This window comes from Bacillus rossius, chromosome 1, assembly GCF_032445375.1.
Source record: "Bacillus rossius redtenbacheri isolate Brsri chromosome 1, Brsri_v3, whole genome shotgun sequence".
In the NCBI taxonomy this organism is placed as follows: Eukaryota; Metazoa; Arthropoda; class Insecta; order Phasmatodea; family Bacillidae; genus Bacillus; species Bacillus rossius.
In genome coordinates, this window is record NC_086330.1 from 213096929 (window position 1) to 213120449 (window position 23521).

The window sequence follows — 23521 nt, forward strand, 5'->3', positions numbered from 1 at the left end:
CGAATTTTCCAAGATGGTGGTGTTGATGGCTTATAGGATGATTTTAGTAGAGGTTTAAAGTCTCTTTAAGAATGTTTAACATGGTATATTGAAATTATTATTTCTTTACATAAAATTAAACATTATTTCATCGATCGGGTATCGAACCTAGGACTGAAACTGGTCGAATCAATCTGTAAAATGATGAACGATTTATTTCATGAATTTTGGAATTTTTCCCGAAATTGTAGCTAAATAATTATACGATTCCAAGATGGCGGCCAAAAGACAAGATGGTGGATGACACATCAATAATAAATAATTACTGCACTCTAGCGGGTGAGAATTCAACTAACATGGCGTCAGCGCACTCTAGCAGACGATAACAAGATGATGGCTTTCAGCAGACGAAGACAAGATGGTGGACATGACATCATACTAGTTGACCTCGTTATTGGTGGTAGGTTAGTCTGTAGGTGACTTCCGTGGAGGAAGGGTCGGTCGCCATTTTTATTTTTTTGCCCTCACCGGGTTCGAATCGAGGACTCCGAGTTCCGTGTCGTTAATGTATGTTTTTTAATTTTTTTATTTAAAATGTAATAATTGAATTTTTTTATAAATTTTAAATTTTTTTTCATTAAAATCGGATAATAAATAAAGATTTTAAAGATGGCGGCCGTAACGTAAATTGCAACTATGACGTCATATTTTAAAATGGCTGCCGTGACATCCTTATTTTCAAGGTTGGCGGCTTAAAGCGGCTAGCTGTTAGGAGTTTTAAGCCGCTTTTAGGCATTTGGGTTCTTTCTAAGACAAATTAACATTTGAGGATTTTCAAAATCCTAATTTTTGAATTGAGTTTTTTTTGAGTTTTTTTGGCGGAATTGTTTTCCACAGAAATGGAAATTTTGGCAAATTTCGAGGAATTTTGGGAAAATGTTGCCCAATTTTGGACGATTTTGGCACATTTTGAAGGTCAAATGTCAAGATCAAGGTCAAAGGTGAAGGTCACAAACATCCAAGATGGCCGCCGTGACGTCACAATCCAAGATGGCGGTCAACACCAGACACCACACCCTGAACCCTGTGCCAGTACCGGCTATTATATACTACTAATGCAGTTCAATGGTTTTTTGATTACTGTGATGCAAGAGTTGGTGGTTCTATATGATTGAACGATATTACGTGATTATCACGGATAGGAAGTCATTTAATTGTAGAGACATCAGAACAGTCTGTATGTTACATTTAATATTTGTATCAAATATCAATTCTTTAATTGTAATTACCACAAATCACTAAACTGTATTTGTATTCAAGAAATGGGAAGGTATCACAAAGTCTACCGGATAAGCACAGTTGTACACAACAATAAAAATTTAAGTTGAACTAAATCATATACGTTTAATTTAAATGTTTAATAAAATCAATTGTGATAATTGGGTGTTTACATTAGTAAAAATGGTAATCCCAATGCAAATAAAGTGCAAGACAGTGAATATACTTCCAAAGTCACATGTTGGATGAAAGCTACTGTACTTTGGTTCTTGTGTGCTTGGAAGGGCCATTTGGGCACTTGCGGTCAGCAAGATAGGAAATAACATATTGATACTCTATTTACATATACATTTAAAATCAATGACACGTGAAATAAGTAATACACAAAAATATCGATCATAAGTTGAGTCTTTATAGAGGTAAGATTTCAAAACCTACAATATAATTAAGCCTAAATTCAATTATGTGCTAAATTTTAACTGTCAATTCAATTAAACAGCCAATAATAAATAAAAAATACCCTACCTAAAATATTGGTTCATGTAGGCCTATCCATTCAAAAAACGGCTAGCCTCCACAATCATATACATATTCAGCAACTAGTCTGCTGCTGATTAGCTGAAATTTCAGTCAGAAGTTTAGCTCCTGCTAATTTTTGCCACGAGCACGTTTGAGAAGCTACGGAGAAGAAAGTACTTATAGGCCTATACGTCTTTATGATTCCCACCTCTCATTTTATTTTTTTACTTTTTATCAATTTTTGAACAAATTTAAATCTCCAACATTAGATAAGAAGTCAAGGTTTTCCATCATCATTAATTATTTGATTAGGCCTTCTTTCACAATGGAGTATAGTTTTAAGTAATATTTCTGCCAGTTCAATTTTGGGTCGATAGAAACAATGTTTTTCCTATCACTGCTCAAAAATAAGAGGGGGGGGGGGGAGTTTGGGAACTGGCTATGCTGCACTTGGCAAGTCAGAGGAGGATTCTTTTTGTAACTTGCTGAACTCGCAACACATATGCGCTAATAAACTTCCGCAACTTGACCACAACTTGTGTATATTCTATAAAACTACAAGCAAACAATGTTTATCTCCACAGAGGCAACATATATTGAACAGATGGTATCGGCTCAGTATTCCAAGGCTAGGAAATTCTACTGTGAAAATCGCCATCAATAATACACCTTTGTGTTTACAATTTAATTATTTTGATGACTGGATTACAATTATCCTCACATGCTCTACTTACCCTGAAACATTCACGAACTCTTCACACATGGTTTACTTCAAACGGATCGCGAGTAAACAGGAGCAAAACGTTTTCTCTATTACTAAACAAAATGCAGCCTGGATAATCAAATTGCACACGAAAGACTAGATTCCAAAAATCCCATCATGTGCTACCCCGGCATAAAGAAACATGCGTGACAGCTGATAAAGGAATGGCAATCCTAGAACGTACAGCAGGAAATAACGCCACCGGTACACGTGTGTACTGCTACGGGCGATGTAAAACAATACCTGGTGTCTTCCATTGTCCCACGCTCGCCAGTCCACGACTAAACACACGTCCACGCCAGTCCACACCAGTCCACGCCAGTCCACACCAGTCCACACAGCTCCCTGCCCGTCGCCTCGCGCACGACTGGCTGGCTGGTGGAGTTCCGGCCGGCCGCCTAGGGTCCCTCCCCTCCAAACCCTCCTGCAACTATCCTTATCACCCTCAGGCGCGCGGTACAGCAGTTGGCAAGACCGGAGGCGCGTAGTTTAAATCAGGGTCGCCACCAGCGCTGTCAATAGCGACCTTTATCAGCTGATAGCAGCTCGCAGCGCTGATACGTCAGGCCGCGGCTAATTGAGCGTCTGTGACGGCGGGAGTTGCTTCAGAGAGCTCTCTTCTCTCCCTGAGCGCCTGGCACTCTCACGCGACTCACAAACATCGCCTTCTATGAGGGCGAGACGAGGAATCATTCAGGGAAACTATTAGGAATTAGGCCTACAGTCAACTTACGGACTTTTCAACCAAGACCGCACCTCGAATAAACGAAAAGTTCTTCGTAGTTACAGATGACTAGATCTTTGTATGTGCAGACATAGCTGGATACCGACCTCCAGTTCGCGATGTGTTGTAAACATAGACGAAGACGGAAGAGGAGTAGTTCTTCTGTACGTTTCGATTTTTCTGTCGATATTTCTGAAAGTTTTCGTGTGAAGATTAAATACTCAGTACCTTTAACTTAAATATAATTTTGTAGCCAGTGTTCTTCGGAAATTCGAGGCGAAAATTTAAAACCAAGTGAATGTTTCGACGCCGATGTGAGTACACACGGACGAGGAGGCGGCTCGATCCCTGACATTCCCGCCGTGAAGAGTCCTGGCTTGTCCCCGTCGGGCGATAGCCATACCACGCAGCCTCGTGTCCTCTGACCTGTGAGGTATTGCTGGTGACTTGTGGAGCCGAAACACGTACTTCACTACTGCATGACAAGCTAGGCGGGAAAATATTTGTAGAACATGAGGAATGTTGAAAATGTTGGGTTTTCTAATCCAATAATTCACTTCCTATAAATATATGTAGTGATGACTAATTATCGTAATGATTTAAATAAATATGCAAAGGAATATTTATTGAATAGTATTTATAAATCGTAGACAAGTGCTACGGGAAGTAGAAAAATATGCGGCAGAAACAGAAACAAACAAGTCGTAAAAAACCGCACGCTGTAAGTTACGAGGCTAAAGAAGTTTGGTTAAATACTAAATGGATTTGAGGCAACTCAGTCTGAAAAAAAGTGAGTTTTACACGTCTTGACAAATGAATTAAAATTTTGTGTAGTTAAAATTTTATAATAATCGAAGGCTGAGTAAAACGAAGTTAGAAGGTACACACTAATGTATGGTTATAACTGGAACAAGGGATGCAAATCGTTAGGATTCGTAAGGGGTGCCTGCGGAAAATCGCTGGGTAGGTTGCTTTGTGTGTGTGTGTGTGTGTGGGGTTGGGGGGGGGGGAAGGGGGCGGCATATTTTTGCGCGTGGAATTTAACCGACACAATCTTTGGATAGGGTTCTTATATATTGTAAAATGCTCATATGTTGTCCTATATGCATACAATATATGCAGAAAACTATAAAATATACTGAAAATTTTTCATAAAACATAGTTTTGATGTTTACGTTGACGTCGTCCGGGCCTGCGGCCCCCTTTGAGCCCGATATGACACCGCCCAACCACCATCTCTATTCAAACCTCCCGCCCGTGCGTGCGTGTGTGCGTGTGTGTCTAGCCCCACAAGAGGGCGCTTAGAAGCAGTGCGGCGACCCCTTAATTTGCTAAGTGGAATGTTATTTGTAAACCATTTATTTTATATTCATCTTTGCCCCAGTGTTTGTGCAGTTTACTTGTGTATTCTTTAATTTAAATATGTTACTTGAAAGAACCACAGACGTTGCCCGGGCGGACCCGAATAGGCACGGACTTGGACGAGAGTAGGAATGTTTTATATAAATTATCATTAACTAAGTAAATATTAACAAACTTTAAACTGCCAGTAATTTTTATATATTTTTTAATGTTGATCTGTAATTTACTTAACTTTCGCCGGGGCACGGAATCGTAGGATGTAATAACGGCAATTGTGTTGGCGCGAAGGGCGCCATGTTGCCACCTGCGAGCGATGAGCTCACCCCAGTCCATCTTCATCACTGACCGAGAGCAGACGCGCCAGCACCCCGGGGACCTCAACCATTGTGCATCACTGACCAAGTAATTCTGTATCGTTAATTCTTTCTAAATCGCTTTCGTTCGTCATCCTCGGGGCCGCTCTCGGTCAGCGGGCTGCATATTTAATTAATTGCCTCAGTCGAGTTTTTAACCATCGTGTAATAAGCATACTTTGCAGCATGGCCACGTGTGTGGTCGATGCCTTCACCTAAGTCGATTCGTGCCTCAGGCTTTTGTAACCGTGTAACGGACGTGGAGAGAAACGTGTTAGTGAAATTAAATCTGGGAATGAATATAAATTGAGTATTTTATTTAACCACGTGGTGAGTGAGCCTACTTAGCCTAGGAGTGTGGCGTGCCCGACGCCTAGAGCGGGCCAGGTCTGGATAGGTAGGGTAGAAAGGGCTGGTAACTCGTGCCCACTTGGGCTATGTCACGCCCTGAGAGAGAGACTCCGCCGGGTCCACGTGCCCCTACACGTGGTGGCGCCCATACTTAACATCTTAAAATCACCGGGAACGTGCGCGCAGCCCTCAATTGGCGCCCAAGAACGTGGGGCGAGTTACATCTTCCGCGAAAACCAGACCTGTACGAGCGTGTGAGATAGGCGGTTGTTACGCGGAGCGCGCGGATCTAAAGTTCGCGCCGGAACTATTGTTCGCGCGGAGCGCATAGCGGGACTCTGGAGCGCCGGCCACGTGATGAGCCAAGCGCACGCTTCCAGGAATCCGCGCACAAACAACGCACTCCGAGCGCAGTAAGTAACACAGTGCTGATGTGTTCGTGAGGACTGTTCGCGTGTAGAGTACCACGTGCGTAGACATGTATCCGTATCCGGACGAGTGTATCGGGTGTTACTTTCCCTGCCCGAGTTGGGACTTGTATGGCAGGACCGCCGCCGGATATGAGTGTGGCTACTGTACGGAGTACCGCATACACGGCGTGACGAAATGTGGAGCTAGGTCGTGTCCCGGAAGTAGTAGCGAGGGATACCGCTGCCAGGAATGTGCCGGCCTGTGGCATCGTGGCTGTAACGGCGAACTTGAATGGACAGTACTGCGCAAGTTTTTTACCTTCGCGTGCGCACGATGCACTGCCGACCTAGCCACCCAGGCGCAGTACGAGGCAGAGACGCCGAAAAAGACGCCGCTCACGCAGACGCCAACCACGCCGAAAAAGACGCCAACCACGCCGATCACGCCGACGCCGCTCACGCCGAATCCAACCACGCCGAAAACGCCGACGCAGCACGTGTCAAGGACGCCGCCCGTTGCCGGAACGTCACCGCCGCACTAAGCCGACTCCTCACGCACGACGCCGACCCCAGCACCACGAAGGTACGTCCTGACGTCACCCGCACCGCCACGTGTTACGTTACCGACGCCTACCGCTCTGACAAAGACGCCCGTCGTCCTGACGCCCACGCCCGTCGTCCCGACGCCGACGCCTGTCGTTCCGACGCCGACGCTCGCCGTCCCGACGCCGACAATTCCGCTCCCGCCACCTCCTATCCTGGAGCCGCCAACCCCGGCACCTCTCGTCGACCTGACGTCTCCCGACGCTGGTCCGATTACGTCATCATCCGCAAGACCAAGTTTCGCAGACCCGACGCCACTCATCCCGACTATGATGACGCCTGACTCGCCGAAGCTAACCGAGCGACGCCCGACGACGATCGTCCCGCCGCAGTCTGCCACGCCGTCCAGCACCCGCCTCGTGTCGGAGACACCTCCCGACGCCGGAATGTCCTCGCCACCGCACCGAACCGCCGTCCCGATGCCACCAAGGTCATTTCCGGCGAAACCCGCAACGTCTCCGCCACACGACTCGCCACGGACGCTACCAGACTCGACGCCGACGCTTCGTGTCACCTTGTCGCCACCACCTGGCTTCGACGTCATCATGCCGCCGTCACCGCCAACCGAGAGCTCAGTCGCAAAAGGGACGCTTTGCGACACGATGTCCAGGGCCATCTCGCCGAGACGCCTGAGCGCCGCCCCGCCGCCTGGATTCGCTCCTCTGTACTCGCCTGGATTCGCTCCTCTGTGCCCGCCTGGCTTCGAGGCACAGACGGATGAACCTGACCGAAAGAGAAGGAAGCGCGCGACGCCGACGCTGACGCCGCCTACAGGCCCCCCTGACGCGACGCCAGGAACGACCGAGACGCCACGACGCCCGATTCCGACGCCGATCGCCACAGTATCGGTACGCCGACCAAGTGCCTCGCCACCCGAGACGCCACGCGCATGCCGCAAGTTGGCGACATTGAGACGCCGCACCTTCAAGTCACCGCAGCTACGGGGTCCTCGGAGCTCCCTGCATCCGCCTGACACAATGCAGGTCGACGCCACGACACCTGGACGCCCGACCGCCCCACCACCGAACGTGAAATCCAGCCGTGCACCTGTCACCCGTCTTGTCACCACGGGCCGCAAAGCGCCCGCATGTCGCCGACGCTGAACCAGGCCGTGCCGAGCGCCGCCCGCGCTTGCTGCCCGCCTGTCACGAGCAATTAACAAGTTTTTAGTATAGATTTAATATGGGAGATAGCTTCTGTAACAATCGCTGCCATGGTTACCCAATCCTCGAACAAGTCCATAATTAAGTGCAGTCCCTGCTACAGAGAAACACGTCATCCTCTCCAACAGAGCAGCAGCAGGGAGACTAGAGACTCCAGCAGTGAGACAGAAGGCCAACTTGCAGGTAGTCCGACAAATAGCGTCGTCTTAGCTATTGTGCATAAACGGTCTAAGCAAAATGGTGCATGTAAGATGATTGGTAGTCGAAGGTCGGGGCAGGGTACCCTCGAGTGCTTTGTAGAGCAAGCAGTGGAAGTTGACATGTCGGGCATGATGTGCCAGTGAGGGTCCCAAAAATGTCAACCTTGACCTCGACATATTGGACTCGAGTATAACATTTTACCCAGTTCTTATAGAAAAGAAAAGTATAAAAAATGTAATTGCTTCAAATTTGTTCATGCTGTTAAGGAAGTGTTTAAAAACATTAATTAAAAATAATCTCAACATCTATTACAATTTTGCATTCGACAATAGTCTTGATATATTTTGCTTTAGCCTTGCGATGCCATATTACTAACGTTCTCGATATAAATAAAATTCTAAAACGACTTGCCTTAACATGTGATGGTGATAGTTGTACATACCTTGTCTTTATTGTTCTTAACAAACAAATTCTTTAAGAAGGTAGCGCTGCGCGTAGAGTGGGGTAAACTAGATCTTGACCCTGGCTTCTCGGCTGCAACATTCAGAAGAAGCTAGTGTTTTTATGTATAGTGATAAGTAGTGAGTAAAAACATGAGTAAATACTCACGACAGTGGTTCTAGATATTAAGTGACTCTTCAAGACCAAAGCAGCACATAGATAAACAGAGGTCGTCCTGCATAATAACACATCGCTGGGAAGCGGCCTAGATTGACAGACCCTATGATTTCAAGAACCAACTTCGTCCAATCAAGCGGATTCTTGCAGTCACTACGACGTAGACAGACCCAACGCGCAAGAGTGTGCAAGAGTGTGCCAGAGGACGCCATAGTGTGTCAGACTGAGCCAGAGTGTGCTAGAATTTCCCAGAGTGCGCTAGAGTGTGCCAGACCGCACAAGATTGAATTCCGGTTTTGAGGGAAGATATCCCGCTTTAACCCACAAAAATGTCGAAGGCTTGAAAAGTCCGCAAAGCGACTTTAAGACTCCTCAAAAAAATTAGATTTAAGATGCTAAGCCTGGATCTTGATTTTTTGACCCTCAAGACTAATATATGACATCACGACTGTAACATGACACCACTTCAATTTTTACGATACAAAAAACAATTTTTATTAAAAAAACTATTTAAAGATTATAAATTAATAAAATAAAATGCTCTTACATCATTATTTCGGGGTCCTCAGTTAGAGTCCCGCTGAGGCAAATTTAATAAAATATTGATAAAAATTCCCAAAAATTTCAGAAAAAAATTATTCAAATACTTGTAATGTAATGCAATGCAATGTAATGTAATGTAAACCTCACTTTCGTCATACATTTATGAAGTACTCAGTTAGATTCCCGGAGAACGTACTAGTAAAAATAAACATAGCAACTTTCTACAAACAATTCCACTAAACCGACTAATACCAATAAATATATTATTTCCGCCTTTATGACGGCTTGAAAGCCATCTTGAATCCACGATTTCATTATTCGTCTGCTAGAGTGCGCTACTGCCATATTGGTTTAATTTTTACCAATCACCAGATCGTTGTAGCACTTTCCATTTTGTAGACCATCTTGGCCGCCATCTTGAAAATCTGTTATCGTACTAAATATTTTATAAAATTCTAACAAATCATCAAATATTTCCTAATAATATATTAATTGACTCATTATATTCCCTTCCTTGGTCCGATCACAGGCAGTACAGAGTTAATAAATAGACTAGGTTCACGGCACAATAAAAACACATCGATATAACATGAAACACTTCGTGAGTTGACAAAGGAGATAGCACAGTCAAAGTGACATAAAAGCATCTTTATTGTTATATATGTATAGATACAGTGTTATTGTTTGTAAATATATATTATGTTAAATGTATTCATTTAGTACAACTAGCTCGTTAACCGCAATGTTAAAACACATTTTCAAGACTGAAGTCAGAGGCTAACCGAACGAGGCCTGCCTGTCACTGCGGGCAGGGAGACTTTGACTTCGTGCTCCAGAGTTGCAACCTTGCAGAAACGTCGTGGCGACCAGCTGTTCATACGAGGCATGCAGCGCTGCTAGCCCGGCCAACTCACCAACACGTAAAGACTTCTTTAGAATCATAACCCGTTAAATATAATGTACGTGTTGGAATAACTTCAAATTACGAAAAACGCAAAAATAAATAAAAACTACTCCTACAAACATTTCACTTCCGACCGAAAAGATTATTTTTATAACAGGCGTAGTGCAGAAAAGGGGCTACTGGCACTGGGTTCCGGGTGTACAGGTGGAGCTGACCGACCTCTATGACGTCACGGTGTCCATCTTGGCTGACCTTGACCTTGACAACGACGGCCATTTTGAATCCGCTATTTTGTTTTCTCTAACTTTTCGCCATTTTGAATTCCACCATTTGGTTTTCTAAAACTTTCTGAAATTCTTATTTATGTATTTATTGCAATTTTCGTTACAGACGCCATCTTGAAAATTCATAGTTTTTATGCTAGAAATTTGGAAAAATATTAAATTTTATAAAAAAAATAATTAATCAAATTTCTATAAAATATTATTTAAAAATTGTACTTACGTGTTGAAGCTCGAAGTCTTCGGTCCGAACCTGGTGAGGTCAAAAAAATAAACGATGGAACCTTCCCCACAGAAGCTGCCGGCAGGTTGACCTCCCACCACTTATCTTAATTATATATCGCCAGTTAGTCTGATGTAATGTCCACCATCTTGAATATCTATAATAATTATCATATTCAAATAGGTAAAAAATTAAAATTTTAAAAAATTTAAATAATCAGAATTTAATCAAATATTTTTTAAAAAATACCATTGAAAATTTCTTTACGGTCGCCATCTGATGTTATAGAAATGTTGCAAATTTCTTTACGGTCGCCACCTGATGTTATAGAAATGTTGCAAATTTCGTTACGCTCACCATTTTGGACGTGTATGACATAATCATTGCGCATTTCGCTATGGACACCGTCTTTGATTCTATGTAGATTTATGAATTTTTCATTATGCCCTGTCATCTTGAAAAATCCGTAAGTTTTATGCTAGAAAATCGGAGAAAAAACTAAAATTTATAAAAAAAATTCTTAATCACATTTTAATAAAATTGTTTAAAACACGCACCTACATCCTCGGTTCGAACCCAGTGAGGGCAAAAATACGAAATGACAACAGATCCTATCTCCACGGAAGCCGCAGGCAGACTGACCTCCCACCACTAATGACATGGTATATATACATCGCCAGCTAGATGTTTGACCTAGATGAAGAATGTTTGTTTAATTCGTGTCCTTTTTGTTGAAAGTGTGTCTAGCTGTGTGTCTTAGATGATGAATGTGGTTCCTTTTAGTTGGCTTTGTGTCCAAATGTGTGTCCTTTTTGTCGAATGAGTGTCCAACTGTGGGTGTATTTTTGTTGAATGCCTGTTCTTTCTTTAAACATACGTAGTCAAATCTGTAGTCAGGACATGACTTGCCTCATGGTTCGGAGACGCTTGTCTACATGCATGACTTTGAACATTACTTGGCTTAAAGATTTTTCAAATATCGGAAAAGAAGGTCTTGTATTTCGAAAAATATTGACCTATACACCTGACATTGTCATTACGTTTTTGAAAAGTATGTCAATATTTGAAAAAGAAGCCTCCACGGTAAGCATAGTGATATATAGTAAAGTATTTTTTTTTTCATCGTTTAATATCTTATCATATTTTGCATTGATGATGATTAATTAAATAAATATTTTAGAGCTTAAACTACATTTTCACATATACAAAGGATTGAACCAAGGACTATATTCGATAGAATTAAACTGTACATATATAGGCAATTTTATTTATGAGTTTTGGAATTTTTCGTGAATTTCTAATTTAATAATTACTATTTTCAAAATGGTGGTTGGAATGGCATCATCAGCCTACTGGCGGAAAGTGGATGAGGAATTTTGGCCGTTAATAGAATTTATCACCATGTTTTATTAAATAAGGGTTTTTCTCCTACTGTTTTTTTTTGCATCGAGCAGGGATCAAATGAAGGACATGAATAAATAAAGGCAGTTTGATTAATTGAAAATTTTTAATTTTTTTTCCAATTTTCTAGGAAAATTAATTACAGATTTCCAAGATGATAGAAAAGATCGTGGATATCATGTAATAAATACTACTGATTTATAGAAAATAAAATTTAAACAAATATGGTGGCAGCAGACTCTGGCAGACAATATATGCACTACATGGAACTAGTGATCCTAGTAGTTAGTACTAAAAATAAATAAAATATGGTGGCTCAGCCTCCAACAGATGCTATTATTATTCCGTCACATCAAATAAATACAAGTCTAAAAATGTCTGTTATTTTTATAAATCTGGTAAAGTCTCGGTGGCAGTTTGGTCAAAGTGTATGTTTTCGAACCCAGTAGTCCGAGGGGTCATGGTTAGAATCACATCGCTTCCAATTATTTTGTATATAAAATTTAATTTAATTTGTCGATAAGTATCATATCATCACTGTTAGTTAATGGAACATCGACCTTATCGCACGAGACAAATTGATGCTGGCACGCTTTAGGAACAAGCAGGGGAAGTAAAGTTAGCGGATATTACATAATCCATTATGACGACCTATAGCAGGAAAAACAATATTGCGGCTATGTCATCCAAGCTGGCTGTATATAGCAGACTAAAAAAATTAGGCGGCTGTGAGATCAGAATTGATAACGTGGCTGTGTTTTTAGATCTAAGATGGCGGCCTCCATCAGACGAAAACAAGATGGCCATCGTGACGTCAATCAAGATGGCGGCTGTGATGCCATAGTTTAACATGGTGGAAGGTTCTACAGTAATGAAGAAATGCAACGATCGTGTATGGGGCATTCTATTTTAATATAACGTAATTCAAGATGACGGATGAGGTCAAGGTCAAAAATTCAAGGTCAACGTCAAAAATCAAGGCCAAGGTGATTCCAGATTGCCATCGTGACGTATTAATACAAAATGGTGGACCCCAGCACCAACAACTCACTCCTACTCATGTCCTCGGATGCCATTTAAAAAAATAATGTGTTTTTTTAAAAGACTAATGCTAACTTTAAACAAAATATTTCTTTATAGTAATAAGCGGAAATTTTAAATATGTTTTGATAAGCTATTATTTTTGTAAGAGTTTATTTAGGCTATAATTTTTTTTTATGTTTTGGAGTAACCTTACTCTATAGTTTATTGGAAAGATGGAATTTTTCAGGTACGAACTTTAGCGGGAGTACAGATTATGCAAGTGAATCCTTGCATGTTTAATAAGTTTATCATGCAGAGTTTAACTACGTGCAATGATATTGAGTTTTTTTGGGAATTTTGAATAAATCAGATAAAGTTTGCGATATAATTTAGTTTTACTGCGCTTATTTCAAAACTACCCCATTAGATTGTTGCCCTCCAAGAAGAAAAAAAAAGGGATATTTTTTGATAATAGAACGAGATATGCAGGAAATATACATTTGTTTTGAACACAGTATAACCGATATACAAGGTATACGAATTTACACATGTTCGCATGGTTACAAAGCGTGTTCTTACTTTACTAGTTTAAACTCACTCTTAAGGCAGTGAAACCTTCAATAAGAAATAATAAAAAACCAGAGCATAAAACTACATTAAACATTAACAATACATTGATCCTCAAAATATGAATGAACAAGCGATAAATTGTGTTCTTTTGAAACTATTTATAACCGGTTTTCAAAATCAGATAGTGCCAAGATGAAATAACTGTCGAACAGTAAATCAAATGCAATATTTAAATCGCCATTAACAAATTTACTATTGCTTGTAACATAGCTTCTCATACAAAACAGACAATTTCGAATGACTTGATATGTCTGGCAAACATTAAATCATTTATATGAATTATAACACTGAATAATGAATACACCAAAATAAGACTGATTAAATAAATATACAAATATAATACTACTAGTGTACAAATAGGGCTACAGAAACTGGGTTTCGGGTGCGGTGCTAGGTGCTGACCGCCATCTTGGATTTGTGATATCACGGCGGCCATTTTGGATCATCATGACCTTGACCTTAGACCTGACAGTCATTTTGGTTACACCATCATGGATCCGCCATCTTTTAAGCGCCCCACTCACTAATAGTACAATTTTCGTCACTGCCACCATATTGATTTTTTTCTGTTCGGCTGGAGGCCACCATATTGGATACCGACGACTTTGTTTCAGCTGTTTGTTCCTAGAAAGTGCCAGGGTCGCTCAATCTCATTACATAAGGTCGATGTTCCATTACCTACCAGAGATATTATGGTCCTTATCGACATATTAAATTTAAATTTTAATGCAAAATACATTGGAAGCACTGTGAATCGAACCATTGCAGTTCTGACCTCTAGGTTGGAAAACATACGCCTTTGACCGCACGGCCACCGAGACATTTACCAGACTGAGAATTAAATTAGGTATCTAGGTATATATAAAAATAACACACATATTCGGACTTGTATTTTTTTTTATAATTTAAAGTAATAATAGCATTTCCTATTTGAGACAGAACCGCCATCCTGTATTAAGATTTAACTGTTATTATTATCGTTACGGCTGCCATCTTTAAATCATTATTTATTATCCGATTTTTAAGATTTTTTTTTAATTTATAAAAATTAATTAATAAAATTTAATAAAAATCTTTAATAACCACCGTTGCACATATCGTTACGACAGCCATCTTGGATTCTATAAATGTTGAAACTTTGTTATGCCCACTATCTTGGTTGAGTATGATGTAATCGCTACACTTTTCGTTACGACCACCATATTGGATTCTTGAAAGTTGCACTTTTCGCTATGGTCGCCATCTTGAAAATCCGTTATTTTTATGCTAGAAGATTGGAAAAATATATTAAACTTACAAAAAAATTTAATTAATAAAATATTATTTGAAAACGCACTTACGTCATGGAGTCCTAGGTTCGAAACAGATGAAGTCAAAAATAAAATAAACACAAGCCACAGAAGCCCCTGGCAGACTGACCTCCCACCACTAATGCCTATGTATATATTATATCAGCCTGTATAATGTCATGTGCACCATCTTATTTTCGCCTGCTAGAGTGCACTTCCATCATGTTAATTTAATTTTTTCCCTCTAGACTGTAGTTATTATTTATTATTACTGAGGCGCCCGCCATCTTGAAATTTGGATGCCATCTTGGAAATTTTGATTTATTGACCTTGAAATTCGGGAAAAATTCCAAAATTCTTTGAATAAATTTGCAATTAACATACCGATTGATACGATTAGTTCATGTCCTCGGTTAGATACTTGCCCAATGAAAATATTTAAATTTTATGTAAAAAAAATTCTTATTTAATTAATTATTTTAAAATTCTAAAAGTAGCCTAAGTTCCACATTAATCATCCATTAATTATTCTTTATGTCCACCATCTTGGAATTTTGTATTTAGTGACCTAGAAAATTCGGGAAAATTCCAAAATTCATCAAACAATTTAATAATTTAAATAATGATTGGCAAGATAGATTTCCTTCCATGGTCTGATTTTCGGCCAGTGATTAGTATATCAAAAGCTTAAAATAAACTTGTATTCTGTTTTCCATTACCTTTCGTGGAGTTTATTAATCATGGACACTAAAAAATCATTACTTGACAAATACCTGTCCAAAAAATTAAATAGGGTAAAGGCTCCAAATATGAGACACTTTTTTTTTAAAAAAAATTATAAAAAATGTATTTTACATAATAATATTTTTAACAAAAAATACACATATTCTGTAAACCTTTTAATAACACGCTGTGCACTTGAAAATTAAATCATTTACACATTTTAATGTTTTTTAGTTTTTTTTTTTTAGAATTATGACATTTTGAAATAATTTTTAATAGGTTCCTAATATGAGACCCTCCATTTTTTGCTTTACATAAACCACTTTTACTTCACAATTCACCTGCATTACCTTCAAAAATACACACTTCGTTTTAAACATATGTGGAAACATTTTTAAGGCAGTTGGGGCAAATGAATTGGTCATCAGCACCACAGTTCTGTTGAGCTCACATACAGCACTTTCTACACTGACGCCATTCTTCACCACTTTTGTCCTCCGACCACAAACCAGCACACAATATAAACTCTGCATCATTGTCGTCCATATCATCCATCCCATCACAGCTCTCTTCCAACGGAAAAGAATCGGATAAATCATCCGATTCTGATGACTCCAACTGTGTGGTCTTCCTTTTCTTAGGCTTCGTTTTGTTGACAGACTTAGGCCTATCCTGGCATCTTTTAGTGGTCTTTACTGTTGAGGTGAAAAGTTCCTTAGCGACAACCTTCTTATCTTTTCCTTTTCCTTTACCTCTACCTCTAGCAATACTTTAATTCTTTTGGTCTATGTAAGGTGTTAATGTGATGATTTTTTCAGTGCCTCTTCTACTTGAAATTGGCTCCTCTGTAGGCAAATATGGCAAAGGCATAATGTCCCCCGGAGACACAATTTTTTTGCTATGCGACGTCTTGTCCTCTCGATTGGTTATGGCAGAATATTTATTCTGATGTGCTGAACTTGTTGAAGGAGTGGCCTGTAACATAGAACTTGTTGAAGCAATAGTAGGCCTATTTGGCACTGAGTTTGTAGGAGGACCAGTATGTTGTGTTGACTTTACAGTTGGATCAGGCTGTGGTGTTGACCCGTTCCGACTAGGTTGTTATGCAGTTGTTGAGGGAAAAGCTTGTGATGATAAAGTAATTGGCCTATCAGTAGAAGCATGAAGAGGAAAGTCGCAATCTCTGAAAACATGCCGGTTCAGCGGGAACAAACCTGTTTTTCTAAAAGAATTCACAGATGCTTCCATTGTTGCTGTTTTTGTGTAGGCCGCATTAAAAAGCCTCGCAACACGTGTCAGTCTTAGAGGAGAAGGATGGGGTTTGTCGCACATGTCGTTTTGCTTGAGATAATTTTCTACTTCCCTCGCATAGTAAGATTTCAATGGAAACATAAATCCAACATCAAGCGGCTGCATTTTATGCGATGGATGTGGAGGCAAGCATATGATAGTTACATTATTCTCTTTTGCCTTGTCTATGACATTTATGTTTCTAGTGTGTGCATTATGTCCATCTAAAACTAACAAAACTGGGTCTTCAGCACTTGGACATGTGAAAGCTACAAAGTGGTCAAACCACTGTGTAGAAATTTCTGTTTTTATCCATCCAGATTGGCTGTATGCGCCAATTGAACCAGCTGGTACACCATCTATGAAATTATCGTTCGTATTTTTTCGTGGCCAGACAAACATTGGTGGTACGTAGGTGCCAGTCGCATTAATACAAACAACTGTAGTAATCAGTGCTCTTCGCTCACCTGATGTTATACCTACATTTTTCTTTCCTTTCACACTTATTATATTTCTATGTTTATGCTGCACAACATATACGCCTGTCTCGTCAACATTAAATACTCTATGAGGCCGGTTATGAATTTTTTTCAACTCAGGTTCGTAAAGATAAAAAAATGTTCCCACGCTCTCAGGATTAAAACCTTTTATTCTAGCCAGGGATGTCCCTTCTGGGCTTCTGACAGAATAGGGTGTCATTTGTTTTATATAGGCTACGTTCAGCCAAATGAATCTTGTTTGTATATTATACTTATCCCATTATTTTAAAAACTTTCATTAACAATATTACGTTGATCTAACATAATAACTACCAATAGGTTTCCTCATATGAGATACCAGTTGCCTTATATGAGACGTGTCTCATATTAGGTAACTCTAACAGTTCTCGTTTTGGGAACTTGGACATGGCGACAAGAAACCTGAGTTTGTTGGTTAACTAAAAAAGATATATTTACTGTAATAACGTGATCGCAACTATAAATGGTTATATATTATTTATAAAAACCAATAAATACATATACAATTACCTTTTCTGATGTAATGAATATTTAAGATGGCGTGGAAATAACTTTTATCGTAAACAAAATTCACAGACCGTCACAGCGTTGCAACTGTTTAACTAAGCGGCACCAGCCAAACTACTGGTGCCTGAAATCTCTTCTGCATAGAGTTCCACTGACTACCGAGAGAGTGCACCACTTCCTTGGTGAGATACCAAGCGGTCTCATATTAGGCAGCAGTCTCATATAATCTGCCGGTACCCTACGTTGTTGCTATGCCTTACATGGAAGATTACATTTTATCGGTACTAAGAATATATTCCGAACAGTACATGTAAAATGCTAATCATATAGGCTAAGTGTCTTCGGACCTCGAGACCAGGTCATAATCAATGCCAGTTATATAGACCAATCATTAACAAAACATGAGACCAATCATGTCCTGAGTATAAACTTAAAGATCGACAATCAACGAACAAGAAGCACCATCAACAAAACTGAAGCACAACCGGAAGCACAATAAACGAAAATGAAGCACAATCAATGGAAAGGAAGCACAATCAAAAGAAAGGAAGCACATTTGGAAGCACAATCAGCAAAAAGAAAGAACATTTGGAAGCACCATCATCAATAAGGAAGCACATTTGGAAGCATCATCAACGAAAAGGAAGCACAATCAACAAAAAGGAAGCACATTTGGAAGCACCATCAACGAGAAGGAAGCACATTTGTAAGCACCATAAACGAAAAGGAAGCACAATCAACGAAAAAGAGGCACATTTGGTAGCACCATCAACAAAAAGGAAGCACATTTAGAAGCACAATCAACAAAAAGGAAGCACATTTGGAAGCACCATCAAAGAAAAGGAAGCACAATCAACGAAAAGGAAGTACATTTGGAAGGACAATCAACAAAAAGTAAGCACATTTTAAAGCACAATAAACAAAAATGAGCACATTTGGAATCACCATCAACAAAAAGGAAGCACATTTGGAAGCACCATAAAAAAAAGCACATCCGGTAGTTATTGGCTAGACACATCCAGTATGTGGCCAGAAAAGTATATTCAGTGGCCAGAAAAGTACATTTAGTAGGTGACAAGTTGTACCCAATTCATAGCTAAGCCTTTATATCCAGTAGCCGGGCATGTAATCTACGTACAAGTGCATTAAGTTTGTGGCCGACATGACTAGTTGTAAGTTAGGAATGTCCAGTCAGAAACAAGGCACAACCAGTTGGTGGCCAGGCATGTATTCGGTGGTCAGGAAAATCCAGTAGGTGGCAAATACGCACCCAGTTGATAGCCAGGAAATTTTATTCAGCGTTCAGGAATGTATGTCCATTAGGTGGCAAGTCATATCAGGTTGGTAGCCAGGCGCGTCCAGTAGGTGGTCAAACACATCCAATCAGTATTCAAGAGGTTTTAGACGATAACTGACGAAAATTTTAAACAGTCCATGTACAAAATCTTACGAAAAGGCCAAGCGTCTCCCAACCAAGTGGTTTCATTCACCGATATGCGACCAAAATTTTAAACAGTTCGTGTTAAATTTCACGCCAATATACCACTCGTATCCGCACCACGAGGCCAACCAGTGGCTGATTTACCAGCAGGCTGAGTAGGCTTGTGCCTAGGGCGGCAGATTTTTGGGGCGGTATATTTGGGGACCGAATTATTTTTTTTTGCTACCTCATAGGAATCAAAAAGATTTATGCATGATGGTTTTCTGGTTTTTGATGTTTTACAGATAGAAGTCTGCAACAAATTTTGCCGATGACTTTCCCTTCTCCCTTGTCATTGTACGTTCCGTGAATCCGTGTAGCAAACTTGCATATTCTAGAGTAAAACAGCTAGTTCGCCGCCCCCCAACCAGCAATCGGCCTCTGCGCCCACTGCCCACACTTTCAGTGAGTTAAAAGAGCGAAATTATAGAAAATGTATTTCTCTCTTCCCACTATCAACCCATACATGCCAGTCCTACTACTGGATGGAGTCTGCGAACTGAATGGTTTGTATATAATTTTGTGATTTTAATTTGAATATAGTAAATAATTTAGTGAATAAATTTACCGATTTCAATCTTATGTATCGACTATTACCTATGTGTTGAACATGCACTAGCTTTAGGAAATTTTATTGGAATTCTAAAAATTGAGTAGCGATAGCGAGATAGTCTTATGTCAAAATTTTTATTTCCCTGAATGCGGTATTTTTTTTAACGCTACAATGTTATCAATGACGTCAATGTTGCACGTGCACGTGGCGAGGCCCATTCTCCATTCCAATAACCGTGTGGGTTACCCCGGTTACCCGAACAAATCGAGGCGAAAAACGAAAACAGCATCGAAACAAAAAAAATTGAATCAGGTATTTGCAGAAGGTCGCATGTCCAAAAACATGAATTGTGAGAAAAACACAAAAAACTGGTTTGCATGTGGCCATATAATTCTAGCATTAAATGGAATTTTGTATACACACCATAATACTACAGAAATGATGGCACATGATAATAATTGTGTTACATCGTAAAATAACATATGTACAAATATTTAAATCTGCTGGACTTATGCCCTTTTACAAATATAACCCTAAACTGTCACTGGCATCACTTCTGAAAATGAAACAAAAATGTTACTCTATGTATTTAAGAGATATAATAATTGAAAACACATGTTAGCAATGAATGATATTAGTTCTGGAAACAGTAGGTAGCACTTAGTGATTGTCCATTGTGACTGGCAAACGAAGCACATCTTCATAAAATGCTATAGCTTCTTCACTTACTGTAACGTACTGCTTACATTTCGCAATATCGAGGAGTTTTTCCTTCCTGATTGCAACATGTCCTTCTGGATATGCGTGTCTTGTTGGTAGTGTAGGGATGTCATTTTTGTATGGGAGGCTTAGGTAAAACGTATGCCGAATAAGTCCATTAATATGTTCGCTCACACTTACAGTACCTTTTGCATCTGATGTGTATGTACAGTCATAATATTTGGAAATAGTGAAGTGTTCCTTTCGATCTCTTGGTACTTCTCGTTTGGATGTTTCTAACGAGGTAGCTGTTCTTTTATAACACGAAGGCCACCATCCCTTAAAATCTAGGATATCGTACGAGTCAACCATTTTCACTTCAAAGTTGTTTTTGGCGGAAGAGCTGACAATGATTTCTACATACTCTTTAGGAGTATAAATTCTATCAATGTGTTTGATAGCTCTTTTAACAACTGCAAAATTCCTGTCGCATGGCAGGTATGAATGTCCACGCTGTGGAAAGTACTGGTGGATGTTCTGAAATCTGCCTGTATCAGTTAAAGCCATCATGAACCGTGAAACTGTATTATTTCGGTTTTGACCAGGGCAGCCGTCTGAGAATACATGTAGTTCTCTAACATTTGACTTAATGTACGTCGCAATATAATCGAGAATGAATGAACACACCTCGTTTGGTCCTTTGTGTGCTTGGCCTTCGTGATAAATATAAAACACTGACTTCCCAGTCCTCAGATCGTGAATGTTGCATACAAAAACCCACAATTGGCGCAAATAAAATATTTCTTGAACAGGAATATGTGGCAGTGGTACATTTTGCATGAAATCAATAACTATTCCTGCAATACTGTCATCTTTCGCACACATTTCTGTAACAAGTTTCATTTGATGGTGAAATTTGTTTGCTTTCCTAAGATGCACTAGTTTCTCAGTCTCCGCAACACCCTTCATACCAGCCGTCAGATGTGGATTCTTTAATTTGGCTGACAGTTGTTCACATTTCGAACACGTATCTACTTGCGGTTGGCCGAATGAAAGGGAAAAGTTGTCTCTGAAATATTTTGTGTAGTATTTGTAAGAGACTTTAGAAGTTGGATTCTGTTCTTTAAACATACCATACATTTTGGTTACATTGAGCCTAGCATCTAAATAAAATACATCTCTAGACGAGTAATGAGACTCATGTACCGGAAAGGATTCAATATGTTCGTGGATTTTTCTCAGCTCTTCACCTGCTATTTCTCTTCCATTTCTATGTTTTCCACGTTTTTCTTTTGGGATTTTACCTTGTGAAAGTAATGTACATAAACGGCGTACGCGTTTTGCCGTAATACCATGTAAGGCAATAAAAGCATTGCGGCAAACTTTGATCCTTTCAGAATCACATACTACATTATAAATGAAAGAATTTGCCTTTGTTGAGCCCTCACCACTTCGGGGTCGCCTCCGCTGAATAGGTACTGATTGGATTAATCCTTGGAGGTAAATATCTTGCTCATTCTTTGTGTCGTAGCCATTTATCCTTTGGATCACATCAATTTGCTGGTACTCAGTAAAATGTCCAAAGCACCGTTTCTTGCAGCTGTAAGAAACATAACATATTTTATTAGAACAAATTAATAATCTTACAATAGCACACACAAAAATGTCGAATAAACACGATGTTTTAGGTTTATACAATAATATAATGTTAATATCTTTACACGTAGGTTATGTTGGGTATGATTGCATTTTTATGTACTGAAAGGTTCACTTACTTGCATTGGGATCCCGTTTGTCTGGCACGAATTTCTTTTCCTGCATGGTTTGTGTGAGGCAAACCCTTTATTTTTGCCTTTTTTATCATATTTCGCTTATAACTATCATCATTTCTTACACCTTTTCGTTTCTTAGTACAGTTGCTATCCATTTTCGACTGTATGTGTTCCATTCAGAAAACAAAACAATGTTAACTAAATGTAAACAAAATAATTACGATAAAATGCCACTGTTGCCAACTGTTGTTCCTACAACCATAGAGGTTTTACTATATAGAGTGAAGCTTACATAACAAGAAATCATAAACATATTTTGCTTATTTGTATATAATGCTGTTACCACTCCATAAAATATTATCTCTATGAAGGAACCTCACAAATATTTCATTTGAAAAAAAGTATCAAGTCCACGACATATACTTTTCATTTTCAAAAGGTGCCATGTCCAGGACATGAGACCTTTTGCAAATTCCCTAAAAATTCATAGTGCATTTAACTGTGCTTAATGTATTGGACTTTGGACCTTTTCCTGCTGAACAGATAGCCCTTACTTCATAGATCATTTTCATGGTTATAACTCATTTTCGCTAAAAAGTGGACTTTGTACCTTTTGCAAATTCCTGATTCAATTAAGTCACGAAACTACAAAATCCGAGCTTAACGCTTGCAAAAAATACTGCGTCATGGTTCGAGACGCTCTCTGCTCTATGTTGTGTGGAGTCAGTAAATGCGAACTCAAATTTACGAAATATAAGCATCATTGTAATCTAATCAAATTCCCCATATTAAAACTTTGAGTAGTATGAGTAGGAGTGTAGTGATTTTTACCGGCACCTCCAAAATACAGCTGAAACAAAGGCAAACAGTGATGTCGCGAATTTTAATGGGCAAGGCCTCGGTTGGTATCGTCCTGATATAATTGCATAACGAATTGATATTTCTACGTGGGTGTGTGCTGTTATTTTTCGAAGTGTTTAGTGGTTTGTATGAATATTTTCACAGCACGGGTAAGTACAAATTTTTATAATCTTAATAAATTATAATAAATCATCTGTAACGAATCAATTTATTGAAAAACCCTGCAAAAGTATTTTTCATTTCGAAGTTTGGAACATGGTCACGCTAAACTTTTGAACATTTTTATATTAACCATACATAGTATTCTAAAAGATTGATCATGGTTATCTGGTCAATTTGTCTTTTTCAATGAAGCAAACATCAAAAAATAGAAATAATAATTCACAATAAACAATTCATCGGAAACTAAGCAAATAAGTTTTGATTTTTTCGTGATAGCATAAAAAAATTACCTTTCCACGTTAACTATTTATTGTGTGAATTCTGAACGAAGGATACCG

General features: G+C 39.5%; 1 protein-coding gene across 3 annotated transcripts in view; it reads right to left on the reverse strand.

Annotated features, from left to right (window-relative positions):
* Nucleotides 1–23521, reverse strand: part of LOC134527272 (frizzled-2) — a 735576-nt gene that overhangs the window by 529687 nt on the left and 182368 nt on the right. Inside the window, exon 1 of one of the 3 annotated variants that reach the window (XM_063359806.1) lies at nucleotides 2783–2902. The exons of 1 other annotated variant lie outside the window; for it this stretch is intronic. The gene's annotated coding sequence lies outside the window, so the exon portion shown is untranslated. Of the gene's footprint in view, nucleotides 1–2510; nucleotides 2562–2782; nucleotides 2903–23521 lie in introns of those variants that run through there. One more of the 3 variants, XM_063359809.1, reaches the window with a different exon arrangement.